This window comes from Anastrepha ludens, chromosome 2 (assembly GCF_028408465.1).
Source record: "Anastrepha ludens isolate Willacy chromosome 2, idAnaLude1.1, whole genome shotgun sequence".
Lineage (NCBI taxonomy): Eukaryota > Metazoa > Arthropoda > Insecta > Diptera > Tephritidae > Anastrepha > Anastrepha ludens.
In genome coordinates, this window is record NC_071498.1 from 40096758 (window position 1) to 40113630 (window position 16873).

The following is a 16873-nucleotide window of genomic DNA, read 5'->3' on the forward strand; positions in this document are numbered from 1 at the left end:
TTAAAGCAAATAATTCAAATTTGCCATTTTTTCCTCCTTCGTGAGTTAAGCTTTAATGAGCTTAATATGCGAGTGCGCGAGAATGGGAGCGGAAAACAGGTTGTTGCATTTAAATTTTAAGTGCCTTAATTATGTGGCCAACTGCATGGCTAATAATACAGGGTGGCCCAACTGAATTGTAACTTTTTTAAATGTCTGTATCTATTTAGAGGAAATGTAATTTTAGATTTTGATGTAACGGAGAAAGTTGATGGGACTTAGGGTGAAGCACTGCCCCAGTCTGTCAAAGAATGGAGCACTCATCAAGCTTTTCCGTTATATCAACAGCTCTGGTTGGATGTGGATAGATGGCAGTTGGAGGTCTCATAATTGTATCAAAACGGCGCTTTATTACTACTTGGAGAGTACCAGACTGGTACTTCAACCATTTCACCTACTTACCTAATTCCAAATTGATGGATTTGACTTTATATTGAGTGGCGCTCTTCCGTTTTGTTTACTTGCTCTTCCGCGTAATCGATTTCTTACTTTCGTGCATATTATGCCTTTGGCTTTCAAGACAGTGCCTTGAAATGCAATATGACTGAGCCCATGCAGCTTTTTAGTTTGAACCTTTGGGTGAGCCTGATGGGTGTTCAGAAACTTTCATGTAAGGTTTTTTGGACTAAAAAGTCAGCTAAAGAATTACTTGCGGAATGAACTATTAAATTCACTGTTAAGTGAGTTTTGGAATCAGCTGCGAAAGGCCAATACAAAAATGCAATTGAATCGAAAGTAATACTACTTTTTATTTGGCAATAAAGCTAATGGAGCACCATTTGGCTGCTAAGTGTTTTAAGTGCACACAAATACTGGGTATTAAGTTGTGCCCAAATGCACAAAAAATATATACATAAATACATATACATAGAAGAGTTGCAAAGAATAACAAAATATAAGAATTGTGAGAAAATTTTATGCTGCATAAAAAACGAAAAAAAAACTTTTATCAAGTCGTTCGCACACAAGTATAGAGCATTGGTTTTGTGACACAAATTGTGGCAGCAAAGCACCTGAACGCCAAAAAGTAGAAATAGAAGAAATATTAAAAATAGAATTGAAAAACTTGGAGCAAAAATTTTATCGCTTGCCTGAAAAGTTGGTAGCGCAAATATCTGCTTAATTCAGTCACGAATATAGATCAATCTGTTGAAAATGGACTAACAATGCCAATGCAAAGCGTCAGTGTCAAGTGCGCGACAAACAACAACAGCAACAATGCTGAAATAGTAACAGTCTTTGAGGCAGGCGGAGCAAAAAACTAACTGCATTCAAATTCATAGATATTTGTGAGGGTAAAAATTAAACAGAAGCAAAAACAAAAAAAATTACAACACAGAAATCAACTCAGTTTCCGAAAAGCTATTAGAGCTAAGTCAGCTTAGCAGCAGTTTTAGAGGCAAACAGTAGGTATTGGCAAAAATATATTTATATATTAAATAAAAAAAAGCAGTGGTATACCCAACTGCATGTGTGCATGTGTGCATGTTTGTATGTATGTATGTATGCATGTAGGTATGTATGTGTGTGTGTGAAAAGCAACCAGCAAGTGGCAAGTGGCAAGTGGCAAGTATGCTTGTACTTCAACGCCTTTCGATTGCTGCGTCTGTGTGTATGAGTATGTGTTTGTGTGTGTGTGAAGAACTGCCGCAGCCACATTCAAGCCAAACCCTCTACATACAACCAAATTCCATTCCAGCAATTCCTTTGCTTCCTACGAGATTCAGTGATTCCAAAGCCACTTGAGCCAGCTAGTTGAGTCAGCTAGTCAGCTTGGCCAGTAGTAGCTAGTCCAAATAGAGACACAATAGTTACTTGTTGATTTGGATTTTCATTTCAATTTCCTAGGAACTCTGTGGATTTCTTCAGCCAGCAACATATAAGTGAACTGCTGCTATGCAATCAATGTGTCTTGTGGCAAGCAGCAGCAATAGCAACAGAAGCACCAATAACAGCAAGATGCGCAACAACAAAGTCACAGTAGTCAACTAGCGACCATTTTGCGCGATAACAGCAGCATTTCACATTTAATAGAGTTGTTTCCGATGAAGACATTTCATTAGTGTCGCTGCCATCAGTTATTGGCCTCCAGCTATGTGGATGCATGGCTGTGCTGAGGAGTGATATTTTATATAAGGCTACATACATACTTGCAAATATATAAATATAGACTGATATGTATGCCCTGCACTACTGCATTTGATGCATTGCTGCTGTACTGGCGCGGCTCCGACTTACGTCACTAGTCGAAGTAGGAATGATGATGACTCCCGATGAGCCGATGCGCCGCTGACAATTGGACACTTTCTGCTCAATTTATGCATACCACTGCAGTATCGCCACCGTATGTGCTTCAATGCCCGTTGGTATGCTCATTTAAATACAATTTATTGATTTAATTTAGTCGGGTGTGTCTGTGTCGGATGGGTGAACTGTTGTGGCTGACAAGTTGATTGGGAGGTGTTCTTTGAATTTGCCTCGAAAGTGGTTGTGTGGCACTTTTTTGTGCATTTGCTTAATATGTTAAATTCTATGTATGCATTTTGCATACTTACATACATACATAACAGTATATTTATAAAATTAAAATAAGTGAAGTAACAGTAAAACTGAATTAATTGAACAAAATTTGAAGACTTTATTGTAATAATTATTTAAACGAAATTTCGAATTAAATACGAAACCAATCAGTTTTATCTAAGTATGCGAATGACAGTCGAAGTAAATCAGTAAAACATTTAGATAGCCCTGGAGTAAAGGTTTTATCAAGCATGTTCCAGGGAATATCATTGGACATTTATCACGGGTGCATACGGTATTTCAGGACATGCATATGCATGGCTAGAATTTCGCGAAACTATAATTTTTTTTTGCTCTTTTTCAGATAGGACATGGATGAAATTGAGTTGCAAATTCAAATTTGAATAGGTCGAGCCAAGGAACAGCAGGAGATTTGGTGGCTCCTAATTGTATTTAGCCCTCTAGAAAGAAGGTAGATAGTCATGGAAGGAAGGAGAAAAGTATCAGAGAAAGAGATAGAAAAGAATAGAGACAGAGATAAAGGTAGTTAGCACTGTGAGAATTTTCCAGATTCTTTGGGAAATCTGTAAATATCCTCCAGTTTTAGACAACGAATATTACTCATTCTCACAATATCGGAACCCAAACTCGTAGCCGTGCTCTAGCAAAGGCAGAACACTCACAGAGAAAGTGCTGAGTGATATCCGCCTCCTCCAAGCACGACAGGCACATTGGGTCCTCAATGATTCCAATGGCGGTCATATGCTGACCCCATGGGTTGTGTCCTGTAATGATACCGACCATCAACCGAACGTCTTTCTTTCCAAGTTTTAGTAGAAAGTTTGACAGTTTTCTGTTCGGACTTGTCACAAAACACTTTGCAGTTCTGCAACGTTCTAGACCGGATCATCGCTCTTTATGTAGATTGCCTACATAATCGCTCATCTAATTCATGATTCCTGCGGAACTGATTCCGATTATTGGCTCTGGCCCTTGTGGGAAACCGCTGATCCACGGTTGGCCAATTCATCGGCAATTTTGTTTTGTTGAACACCGGAGTGTCCTGGAATCCAAATAAGTATAAGCCTGTTCTGCCTAGCGGCAGAATTAAGCTTCTTCTTACATTCTTGAACAATCTTTGAGGTTTGCTTCGCGTTTTCCAGGGCCTTCAGTGCAGCCTGACTGTCACTGAAGACTCCAATCTGTTTCCCGCTCCATCTCCTCTCGATTATCCATACGGCTACTTTCAGGATGGCAAAAATTTCCGTTTGGAAAACAGTTGCCATTTCCCCTATAGTTAAGTGATACTTATTACTATGGGTTAAGTACCATCCGGCTCCAGACCCTCTTTCATTCTTGGACCCATCGGTAAAGAAAATATCCGTCAAACCTGCCTGCATGCATTCTGGATTGCTCCATTGCGTGAGCAATCTGACATCAAATTTCCTTCCTAATGAAACTATGGGTATCAAGTCGTCTTTAGGTGTCAAACACGGTGGATACTGCTCAGATAGCAACTTAAAGATTTCTCTTCGTTCATAAGGTGCGCTGTGAATTGGATGCATCAAGCGTCAGTGCAAAATCTGTTGCAAAACGAAAAAAACACGGGGCACGGACAGTGTCACAGATCTGCAGAAATTATTCAACTAGTGCAAGCGATCTTTGATGAGAACCTTTCAAAATCAATGAGGGCCTTGCGAGGGAGCTCAATGTTTTTCTCGGATCCAATACGAGAACAGCGAGTTATCCGATTGAAACACCTTGTAAAGCAAATTAAACTCCCTGAAGCGGCTGAGATGTTATGGTTTTTTTTTAACGAAAAAAAATGTTGACCAAGACCAAAAGACCAGCGACAGAAATTACCAGAATGACAGATGGCAATGTTCCGATCCTACAAAAGTTCCTGCTGTCATGCCCACAAACTTTCAAGCAACTAATTTGTGTTGTGAGCAACAAAGGACATGCCATGCCACCCCACTTCTTTACTCAGCAATTCTGAGTGAGTTCTGCTGCATATACCGAGGCTCTAGAGACAGTAGTGAAACCCTGGATTAATTGTGTTCGCGGTGACAGCCCAAACATCCATAAGCAAGACTGTAATCCTTCACACAAAGCGATATCGACACAAGATGGGATGACGGCAATTTCCATGATCGCATACAACCGAATTTATGGCCGGCTAACTTCGCAAAACTTAATCCCTTGGATTACTACTTACGGGGTGTAGTTGGCGTGAAATCAATAAGCACTTCATAACACCATTTTTCTCTGAAGCCTGCAGTTAATACCGTTATGTTCAATAAGAATAAGGAGCATTTGATTCGGGCAAGCAATCGTTTCCAGACCCCGAGGTTATTGCAGAAATTTAAATTTTATTGAATGATTTTATAGATTTATATATTAATATGTTATTTTGTGTTTATTTTTTAGTTTTTGTGTTATTTTTGTCAAAATAAAAGCGAATTAGTTTTATTCTCAAGTTGTTATCCAATCCTCCCAGCCCAAAGGACAATTTCCTCTTCCTCGTCTACCACCAGCAAGTATCGTATCGAATACCTTTAGAGCTGGAGGATTTGCAACAATTCAGACCACATGACATGGATATCAAAGTCATTGGATCTTTATTCAACGCACTATATCTATGTATGTCGACGTAAAGCTCATACAGATCCTTGTTCCATCATCTGCGTTATTCGTGGCAGCCAACATGCAAAGGTCCGAAAATCTTCCCCATAATCTTTCTTTCGAACACTCCAGGAGACGAATATTTTCATCGTCCAAACTTCCGCGTCCCGCAATAAGACGGACAAGGTAAGAGCCTTACAAAGTGTGATTTCGATTGTGTTCGTCAAAAGGGGGTTTACTGCTGAATTGCACATTTAGGCCAGAGTAGCACTTATTGGGAAGAGAGATTCTTTGCTGTGTTTCAAAGCTGGCATTATTATTCGCATCTGTCCCTATAAATTCGTTCTTCTTTTAGCTAACCTAAAGCCTCTTGCAGAAAAAAAGACAATGCTCTCGCTGCCTTCTGTGATTAACGTGGTAAATGGGGATATTGATTGCCCTTCGCTACTGCTTGCTATTCAATATCTTATTCCCTCCACGACTCATACGCTTTGACTGTGGCAACATCCGATGAGGTAATCTTTAAAGTATTTCAAAGTAAGATTATCGACTGTTTAAAGATTTTCGATAGATCTTCGGACATTTATGTCTTGGTGAAGATGAATATTGCAGACTATGAAATTTTTATGTCTATGAGCTTTGAAGGGATATTGACATAATGCAGTAAATAAGAAACCAGATGCAATGTTTTCTAGGTTATGCTGTAGGAATGATTGTGGATATTTTAATACTTGTTATTATTCCACTGATACCGCGGAGGTCAAGAGGTTTGGCAAAAAGGGACTTGGGTCCAATTTCTTCTATGTATTGAATAAATGTTACTTATGTGGAAATAAAAAACTGCAATTAAATTGGTTAACATTTATTCATTTTTTTGTTACTAGGTAGGTATAATAATTTTTTATTTCAGACATTACCAAGTAAAGTGAAATTGCATTAAAGGTTACCCTTTATTATTCATAAAATATCTAATTTAAAGGCCTGAGGGAGAAACTTCAATTCATTAAATTATATCTACTACGACCACAAGTCATCCCTACAGGACCTCCGGTAGTAGTAGTTGGTAATTTTGTGATTATAATTGTATGTATGCAAATATTTATAAAATTTAAATAAAACAATGTGAGCACATGCAAAAGATTATTTACATAAGCCCCTAAAAGGCGTTAATTTGCGGTGGCACAGCACCTACCGATCACAATGCGCGCTACTGTAGACAGGAGTTTGTAACTCAATAATTCTCAGAGAATTGCTGCTGTTATCAAAGCAGAGGGTGGATCTACTAAATATCAATGTTTTTATCACTAATTGCTTTTATTTGTGCTGATTTATTAATAAAAGCATATTACTTCAGTTTTTAAAACGACAAATTCAGTAATTAATGGGTTGCCTAATACTTTTCGCCAAGGCTGTATATTTCAGGAAACGGCAACGAAGATTGGTTTGCTCGAAGATCTCCACTACTTCGCTTGCAAAATCGAATTGACTCCGCAATTAAGGACAAAATAACATCTATTTATTATTGCTTCTCAGTTTGGGACTTACAGCAGTTTATAATGAAGTTTGAATTTGGCCGAAAAATAAAATATTCCGCATATACGCGTTTTCTTCTCGACGCAAAACTAGCAGATATAAAAATTATCGCGCAACGGTCCAAAAAACTGCAAGTAACCGGCGAGAAGCTGCTGAATTCGCACAGTAACAGATTAGAATGGGTAAGGAATGGCGATATTATTGGACGTTTTTTAAAAACATGGAAACGCCATCTGGGTGGAATACCTTTAGTTATACATTATTATTATATGAATACATACAAAAGTTTGGATGATACAATTTCCAACAGGGTGCGACACAACTTTTAAATAATCGACTCTTTACAGGTTAAGTTCGGTGATCTGCTATCAACACACAACGTCAACTGGCAGCTACGAATCTAAAATTTTACCACTTTTGTTTTTTGTGTGCGGTGCCCAAAGCTTTGCTGCCAATTCAGTTAGGATCTAAATCCTAAGTTGAATATCACTCGAGCAAAAATAATAAGAGTTTTTTTGAGTCCATTTTTAGAAAGATACTTGTTTTTCAAACAGCCGGTATTTGACCTATATATCCATTGTAGTTGTGGAAGTAGCTATATTTTTCATGTATTATATGATGGTAAGTGTAAGCAATTCTCACCTCTTTAGAGCTCATAACTCACAGCCTTAAAACGTTCACTGAATTTAGAGCTTTTGGCTATTTTATGTATTTGACCTGACCCGACTTTGCCCAGTTGCAATAAACCTATTAGCGATTGCCACACAAGTATTGCCATACATACCACATTTGTGCAAATAAATATTCTACGTGCAAAAACTCAAAGGCTGACAAATATTTTATACAAGAAACGAGTTTGGAAGCCAAGTAAAATAAATGAAAGGTACAAAAATGTAAAGTGAGAGGAATTAAAAAAATGTACAGCAAAAACACATAAGAAAATAAAAAAAGTCGTAATAAAAGAACTCAACGCGTTAGAGCCTTTCTGAAAAGAATTGAGTAATACTAAGCCGCGTAAGAGAGTAAGGAGTACAGTTGAGAGCTGAATGTTGTAGGCTGTTAGGCTGTTATACTACATATGAACTAAATTTGGCATTGCAATGTAAAAATTTCATGTCGTTTCACTTTTTTCATTTAATATAATTTTATTTCTTTCAATTTCATTTCGATTTATTTAGTCTATGACATGACTGGTATATCTTACAGACTGCAAGTACACAATGTTTCTTAAAACTAATGTAAATTTTAATAACATCTTCCGTAAAAGGGAAATAGAAACTAACAGTACAGTGCGTTAAAGGAACACTTAAAAGCAAATTCGGGAATCGAAAGTATATATTTATTGCATTTTGTTGAGACAAGTAACGGGTGTTTTTTTAGCTATTATCTTTTTAAACAGTTGGTTTGAACAGCTGACGCACGTTTCGAGTTTTGTTTCACTGTCAAACATCTTCAGTTAGGTGTATACTTTAATCAGGAATCGTCTTACAAACGAACAAGGGTTGCAAATCATTGAATTTTATTATAAAAATGCGTGTTCTGTTAAGAAAATTTATCGCGCGCTTCTTCCATTTTATGGTCAGTTTAATCGACTCACTGAAGCGGCTATTCGAGCTATTATGACTAAATTTAGAACCAAATTTACATTACTGGACATCAAACCACCAACACGCTTATGTAGAGTGCGAACGGAAGAAAATATCGCAACTGTATCGCCCAGTGTTAATGATGACCATCAATTATCGATTCTTCGCCGTTCGCAGCAATTGGGCCTCTTTACTCAACAACGTGGAAAATTTTGCGAAAGGATTTAGGTGTGAAGCCTTTCAAAATACAGCTGGTATAAGAAATGAAGCCGAACGACCTACCGCAACGCAGAATTTTTGGTGAATGGGCTCTTGGAAAGTTGGCCGAAGATCCACTTTTTTATCGAAAAGTTGTGTTCAGCGACAAAGCCCATTTATGGATCAATGGGTCTGTAAATAAGAAGAATTGTCGATTTTGGAGTGAAGATCAGCCAGAAGAATTGCAAGAGCTACCAATGTATCCAGAAAAGGTCACAGTTTGGTGCGGTTTATGGGCTGGAGGTATCATTGGACCGTACTTCTTCAAAGATGCTGCGAATCGTAACGTAACTGTGAATGGTGAGCGCAACCGTGAATGATATCCAACTTTTTTTTGCCCAAAATGCAGGAGCTTGATTTGCATGACATCTGGTTTCAACAAGACGGTGCCACATGCCACACAGTGGCAATGGACTTGTTTAGAGGCGAGTTCGGTGAACATTTTATTTCACGTTCGGGGCCTGTCAATTGGCCACCCAGATCGTGCGATTGCGATATAACGCCTTTAGATAATTTTTTGTGGGGCTATGTTAAAGTTCATGTCTATTCAGGCAAGCCTGCTTCAACTAACGCATTGGATCATTTATTAGGGCATTTTTATGTGAGATACCGGCCGACACATTGGAAAGAGTATGCCAAAATTGGATTAAGCGGATGGACCATTTGAAGCGCAGTCGCGGTCAACATTTGCATGAAATAATCCTCAAACATTAAATTATATGGACTGCACTATCGATTTAAATAAAAATTTCATGCATTTTTCTGAATTTTACGTGTGTTTTTTAGAAAAACTTTCCTATAGCTCTAAAAAATCGCCCTTTACTTCGGTATATGGTACAAAAAGCCCAGCGAGAAGTGCTTACTTGTACTCGCACACTCACCTGTTTCATTATTTCCAGGGAAACTACTTTGTTCTTTTTTATATTTGGTACCCAATATGTTTTTCTGGTTCCAAACAAAGATTGACGCTTTGCTACCGAAGGAAATGCTTTTTTAAAATAAAGTGTCAATAGTTTTTTTTTTTGATTAATTTCTTAAAATTAAAATAAATCGGCGCTAGTTTAGTGATCTTCTAGTTTAGATGCATTCGTATGCCATACTTTCAGCTCAGCATTAGTTTCGAACGTAGAAAATATTTGGCGGAGCTAGAGCTACAAGCGATTCTTGAAAGTTCTTTAAAATCATTGTTGTTTTGATTACATAGGTAAGAAACACTCCCAGTTTTGTGATTAAGTAGCTTGGATCTGTCCTTAATGGGAACGAGTTTTCTAGTTATATTGGGAGGTTGAATTAGTTTTAAAGGTGACACACAGATGGCGCTATTTATCACTTTATCGCGTTGGCAATACTGAATATATATTCATGACAAAGCCTCATCCCTAGGCTTTGTTTATCAGTATCTGTCATTTCGCTGAAGTATAAACAACGCAGTGTTTTCGTGCTCCGAGTATGTCAACTTTCGTGCCGTCGAAACGCAATTTGCGGGAAGCTTTGCTTTTCTGCTTCAATTTGAAAAAAAATACAGCCCAAGCCCGTGAATTGCTGCAGGAGGCCTACCCAGACCATACTCCGCCGATTTCAACATGTGAGCATTGGTTTCGACGATTCAAAAGTGGTGATTTTCACACCGAAGACAAGGAGCGTCTTGGCCAGCCCAAAAAGTTCGAGGACGCGGAATTGGGGGAATTGGTAAACGAGGACTCGTGCCAAACCCAAGAAGAGCTTGCTGAATCATTGGGCGTTGATAAATCAACCGTTTGCAAGCGATGGGAATGATCCAAAAGCAAGGACATTGGGTCCCGTACGAGTTGAAGCTGCGCGACGTCGAACGGCGACTTTTTACGTGCGAATTGCTGATCGAGCGACAAAATCGGAAGGGTTTTTTGCATCGGATGGTGACTGGCGACGAAAAATGGATCCACTACGATAACCCAAAACGCAAAAAATCATGGGGTATTTTCACTGAAAACTTATATCGTCATTCTTTTTTTAAAACAAATGTAGCGTAATGTGCTTCCAAAAAAACAAATTTATTTATTTTAATTTAATTTAATCTCAAAAGCTTGATTTTCCCTGTTAGATAATTATGCAAAATGTCCACAAACTTTTATATGCAATTTGTTTTCCTCTTGCCATCACCATTCCCTAGCAATTGTGGGAATAACCTTAGTGGTACTGCTGCGCCCTAATTGTGAAAAATGTGTGTACTCGCGCACACTTCGAAAAGCAACATACATACATACATTTTTGCCAAAGTGTACCAAGAAATTTGTTGCAGTTAACAACAAACAAATGCGCAGAATGCCTCACTCCCCTACGAGCAAATCCACAATTTGTTGCAATCCATACATACATATGCCAGTATATATATATATGCATATATACATGTGTATATATCTATAAACATATATACATATTTGTAAGCTTATGCATGTACTATACTCGTGGAAGTAGGAAGTTGTTGCAACAGATATGCAATATGTTGAACGCAGCTTGAGCTGTGAACGCGCCTGCGTCTGCAAATGGCAATGTGAACGCAATAAACTCTGATCTAAAATAGGCTAGGTGTCTGCACAGGAATACATACCAATATATATTCACACAAACATATTCATTTCCCTGTGTACTTTTGTGCATATATGTAGGTATAAATGTAATAGTATATAATTGCCTTTTTGTGCGCGATTTCAAAGCAGTAAACTGCGACGAGGTTAGTTGACTGCGTGGCAACTATGTATTGGGTGCATTTTATTCGTAGTGGGGCAGTGGTTCTCAAATTGAAAGTTACTGGAGATACTGCAGAAAGTACTAAATATTTTGAGAAACATATCATAAATTGGTGGTAGTAAATTTAATGGAACCTGAAAACTCTGCTTTCAAATTGTTATTAAAGCTTGTCAAAAACTTTTGCAATCTAGATACTCTAGCCTTAACCTCTTCTACTATAACCTTAACCTATAACCTATAACCTATAACCTACTTAAACCCCACTATTTAAATTTTAAAAATATATTTCATATTACAACAAAAACTATGAAGCGCAAAGTTTCAAACTTTACACAAAATTAAAATTTAAATAAAAAAAAATACTAGTGATAGAAGCATGATGGAAAGAATAATGAGATGGCGCCTATTGTGGTCCCGTTACTTTGCGCTCAGCGAATTTGACAACTAGTTACGTGATTTTAGCTCCAGTATGGCCAGATTACTATTTTCGTAACTTGATTTAGCATTTTTTTTTTGTTATTTAGTCTCGGAGTTTTAGTTCTTTCTTCATGACATTTTTCTAGCTGTTCTAATTAAAATGTCATGTTTATAATTTTGTAAAATATACATTTTTTAATAATTATTTAAATAATTCACTCAGTTTTATTTAGCTTAACTTTTTTTTAATATCTGGTGGCATTGCCCGCGATTGCAGGTGTTGTTGGTGTTCTTCTGCTTTCGACAGTAAAATCTCTCTCTCGCTACTGCAGTGTTGCCTAGCTTTGGATATAAAAACGCACTAAAATGCCCATTCAAAGAAAATAACCCAACAAATTTTTATTGAATCACTTAAAGAACTTTGTATGCGTGTCAAATTGTCTTTAAAATGTGCGTTTTTTTAAATAAATGTGTTATGCTTATGTACAATTTAATTTATGAGGTTTTTTTTGTTAAGCGAGACTCTTTTGTTAAGGGAACGACTTTTTTGCTATATTTGAAGTTATGTAACTAGATAAGGTACTCTTTTTGTAAAAATGTCAATATGGTTTCTTTAGTATTTTCTGGTATTTTCTTGTTTATTTTTACAATGAATATAACTCTTAATGTCCTATGTCTCACTAAGGACTGATGACCGGAAGAAACGATTACACCTCTATGGTTTTAATTCGCATTCAATAAATTCAAAGGCTTTTTAAAATGTGTAAAGAGGTTTTCAATTAAGAAGAGTTGAGAGAGGGGCATTTAATATTTTTGCATAACCTTAAATGGAGCCAAAAAATAAATTTGCACTTTCAAATTATCAAATTTTATAAGAGTAAAACAATTTTCATTAGCACTAAAATCTTCTCAGAGTGACCTTTTTTAACCTATTGTTTGTTTAATAATATAGTTTGTTTTTTAACTTAAAGTTTCGGTAGCTTTAAATTAAAAAAAAGAAACAAACACGAAACTTAAAAATTTTTGCATTTTGGGTATAAAAAAGCACTAAATTTATTGCGAAGATCAAATGGTTGGCAATACTGCACAACTCAGCAAACGTGACGTCACGTACGCTCTGATGGGCGCAATTTTCTTTCTATCATTCTTGTGATAGAAGTTTATTTCAATAACTATTTCAAAGAAGACTCTAAATGTTGACCAGTAAGTCGTATACTCTCTTGGCATCTGGCCTCCTTATTCCGTGCTACTAGCTGGTGATGTCGTTTATTTCACAGACTTTACTTTTGATGCATTCCATAGTGGTAAGAGCTCCTGGATGGTCACAATATGTCACCGAAACGGCTTATCAGTTTGTTAGAAATCACGCAGTATCGGCATGGCATCTTTGGCCGCGTGTGGCGTGGCACCGTCTTGCAGAAATCATGTGTGTGTCCTGAAGGAAGAATGTTCTTTCATTATAGGCAGAAAATGATCGTTCAACATTTGCCTTTTTCGATTTTCAAAAAACTATGGTTTTATTATTTCACGTTGACAGTGCACACCAAATCGTCCCTTTGGGCCCATGAAGCGGCTGTTCTGTCCTTTGGGTGACCAATAACGGTAATGTTGCTTACTTACAATTCAATTTATATGAAAATAAGTTTCAGCACTCCAAAAAATAGTGTTTACTATACGAAATCGTTCCCACATTGTCTCGCCGAAATTTGCACGAAAATTGTAATAATTGGGCTTAAATGCTTGCATCATTTGAGTTTTGAAGGGGTGAATATCCTTCCTCAATATTTCATGCATAATAATTTTTGGAAGTAGCAGGGCAGTCGCTCTCTTGCACACGAGCTGATGCGGATTATCGTGCAAACTTGTAGCGACGAGTTGAATATTATCATTTGTTCTTGTCGGGCCACCGAACTTATTGCCAGGAACCCTCGCAACCATGAAGAAATCCATCATTTGCGCCATCAAGTAAACGTCGAATATTGTGACGGCCTGCAGTCGCATACAAATCATTGGCTTTGAAATACGCTACGATTGCGAACACTCGTTGTTCAACGGCCCACTAAGGCATTGTGACTAAATAACGTGCACGAATAGCGAGGCTAACGCAATCCTCTCGCCGCTCAGCAGTTAGGGAGAAACTTTAAATCTATCGGACATTCTGTACTTTGTTTGGAAGAAAAGGCGTGGCAACTAACGAAAAATATTGTCAAAAATCTACGGTATTCTTTTGCCACCTCAAACTTGCACTTTTTTACCACAACTCAATGGGCTATAAAACTGCATATCCAGAAAAATTCTGGTTGCAAACTTGTCAGCATAAAATTTTGGGCAAGGTTTGGCCGCCATATACGCAAACTCGTACTTTTGATTTGCCTATGCAAATACCATTTTAATAACAACCTTTCTTTCAAACTTTTAACTGATGGTATTGGCAGGGGCCGAGCGAATAATAAGGTGGCTTATACTCAGTTCACTCATTCAATCCATAAATTAAAAACTACCACTCTACAAGCACCACTGATTTCATTCGCAGCGCCACCTCGTAGTCTTTTCTAAAAATTTGTTACGGCGTGTTTTGGTTGTCAGATAAAAGTTTATTTTACGAATTTATTAAAATAGGATAAATTAGAAGTACTAAGTTTAACATACGAGTTTACGTTCTTTATTGTAATAGGACTATGGATAAGTTCGTGCGGTTTTTTTTCGAAATTTGAAACTTTATTGACGTAAAATGGTTACAAATTTAATATTCAAAATATTGTCCATCGCTTACTACTACTTTTTCCCATCTTTCTGGCAATTCACGGATTCCCTTTGTGAAAAATTCGGTCGGTTTTGCCGCAATCCACGAATCGATCCATTTTTTGACTTCATCGTAATTACGGAAGTGCTGGTCAGCCAGGCCATGTTGCATCGATCGGAAGAGATAGTAATCGGATGGCGCAAGGTCTGGACTATACAGCGGGTGGGGTAGGACATCCCATTTGAGCGTTTCTAAGTATGTTTTGACCACTTGTGCAACATGTGGCCGAGCATTGTCATGTTGCAAAATAACTTTGTCGTGTCTATCGGCGTATTGCGGCCGTTTTTCTCGCAGTGCTCGGCTCAAACGCATCAATTGTCGTCGGTAGACATCCCCCGTAATCGTTTCATTCGGTTTCAGTAGCTCATAATACACAACACCCAGCTGGTCCCACCAGATACACAGCATAACCTTCAGGCCATGAATATTCTGCGCCGACGTCGATGTTGAAGCATGGCCAGGGTATCCATACGTTGCCCGACGTTTTGGATTGTCGTAATGGACCCACTTTTCGTCGCCAGTCACAATTCGATGCAAAAAACCCTTTCTTTTGTGCCGTTGAAGCAGTTGTTCGCATGCCATAAAACGGCGTTCAACGTCTCTTGGCTTCAATTCATACGGCACCCAATGGCCTACCTTTCGGATCATTCCCATGGCTTTTAAACGTTTGGAAATGGTTGATTGATCAACTCCCAAAGTTTTTGCAACCTCTTCTTGCGTTTGAGCCGGATCTTGATCGAGCAATTCCTCCAATTCGGTATCCATGAACTTTGGCGGCGCACCCTCGCGTTCTTCGTCTTCCAAGCCAAAATCACCACTTTTAAAGCGTGCAAACCACTTCTGGCACGTTCGCTCAGATAGAGCATGCTCACCATAAACTTCCACCAAGATACGATGACTTTCGGCTGCTTTTTTCTTCATATTAAAATAGTGAAGAAGAATTCCCCGCAAAAACACATTATTTGGCACGAAATTCGACATTTCCAAGTGTGGTAAAAATATTGTTGTTTACGCTTCAAATAAAAAACTTATACTGACGTTTGTGCCTTACGACAGTAGCTCTCCAATGAATGTTTGGAAATGTGGATCGATGGAATAATAATCAAGTTACGCCATCTGTTGTAAAACCGCACGAACTTATTCATAGTCCTATTAATTAATTATCCAATTTGGTTCTTTGAATAACTTTTTGAAGGATTAAAAAATATTAACTTGAGTGATGGAAATTTTTATACGGAATATTACGCGTTCCATTGCTTTTTTGCTATATTACATCTATCCAGTTCGCAAGTCTCAAATATTAGTTTGAGCAAAAAGAAATTCATTATTTTTGCGTAGAATTTTTGCGTAAATGGCTTAAAACTATTTTATGGTCGACCTTTAGCTCCTGGATTAACGTGCCAGTCAAGTGACCTTGTCACCTTCACAACGAGCATAGACTTTAAATTGTTAGAAAGATACTTTACCAGGTACCGATTACTACAGCCATCTACTGACAGCTATCTGTTCTCCCAACCTACTATGATTGGCGTATGACGCTATGCTGGGTTCCCGGCCACAGAACTGGGAACTGTAGGGTTGACCTGTATGGCAAACATAAATAATTTTATAGGGGTATCTCTCGCAACTTGTATGCTGCTTGTTATGGACACACTAACCAATTCTGTAAATCAAAGATGGGTTAATGCCAATACCTGTGACATTGCTAGGCACACATGGCCAATGCTAAATCTACTACTGTCCAAGAATATTATAAAATCAAGTAGACTTCAAATTAGGACCTTAGTAGGGGCCCTCACAGGGCATTGTCTCATAGGAAATCACGCACGGAGATTAGGCGTTTACATGTATGATTTCTGTCGTAGCTGTAGGAATGAGGAGGAGTTGGAAACAAGTCAACATCTTTTTTGCACATGCCCGGCTCTAGCCAGAAGCAGGAACCGAGATTTAAGATCCTACTTCTTAACGAATATATCAGGTCAGTTCATAAGTTCGTGCGTAGTTTACCCATAATTTCACTTTTGTACGACTTTTGCATACAAAAATTATTCCCGGAATATGCCGGAACTGTTTATATTTTCTTTGATATATTGTGCATTCAACAAGTGATTAAAAAAATAAAATGGAATCTTCGAACGCACATAAGAGGCATATTTTGTATTTTTTTTATAAAAGTGGTAAAAATGCAACAACTGCTGCTGCAGAAATGAACACTGTTCACGGAGAGGATACCGTGAGTGTAAGGACTGCGCAAAAGGGGTTTTCAAAATTCCGAAGTGGTAACTGCGACGTGGAGGATGCCCCGCGCGCTGGTCGTCCTGAAGTATTTAACTCCGACGTCTTGATCGAACTCGTGGAAGCTGAG

The 16873-nt window shown here is 38.0% G+C and overlaps 1 protein-coding gene across 1 annotated transcript in view; it reads right to left on the bottom strand.

Annotated features, from left to right (window-relative positions):
* LOC128859152 (uncharacterized) overlaps positions 1 to 16873 on the bottom strand; it is a 116194-nt gene that overhangs the window by 55775 nt on the left and 43546 nt on the right. The gene's annotated exons all lie outside the window — the stretch shown is intronic.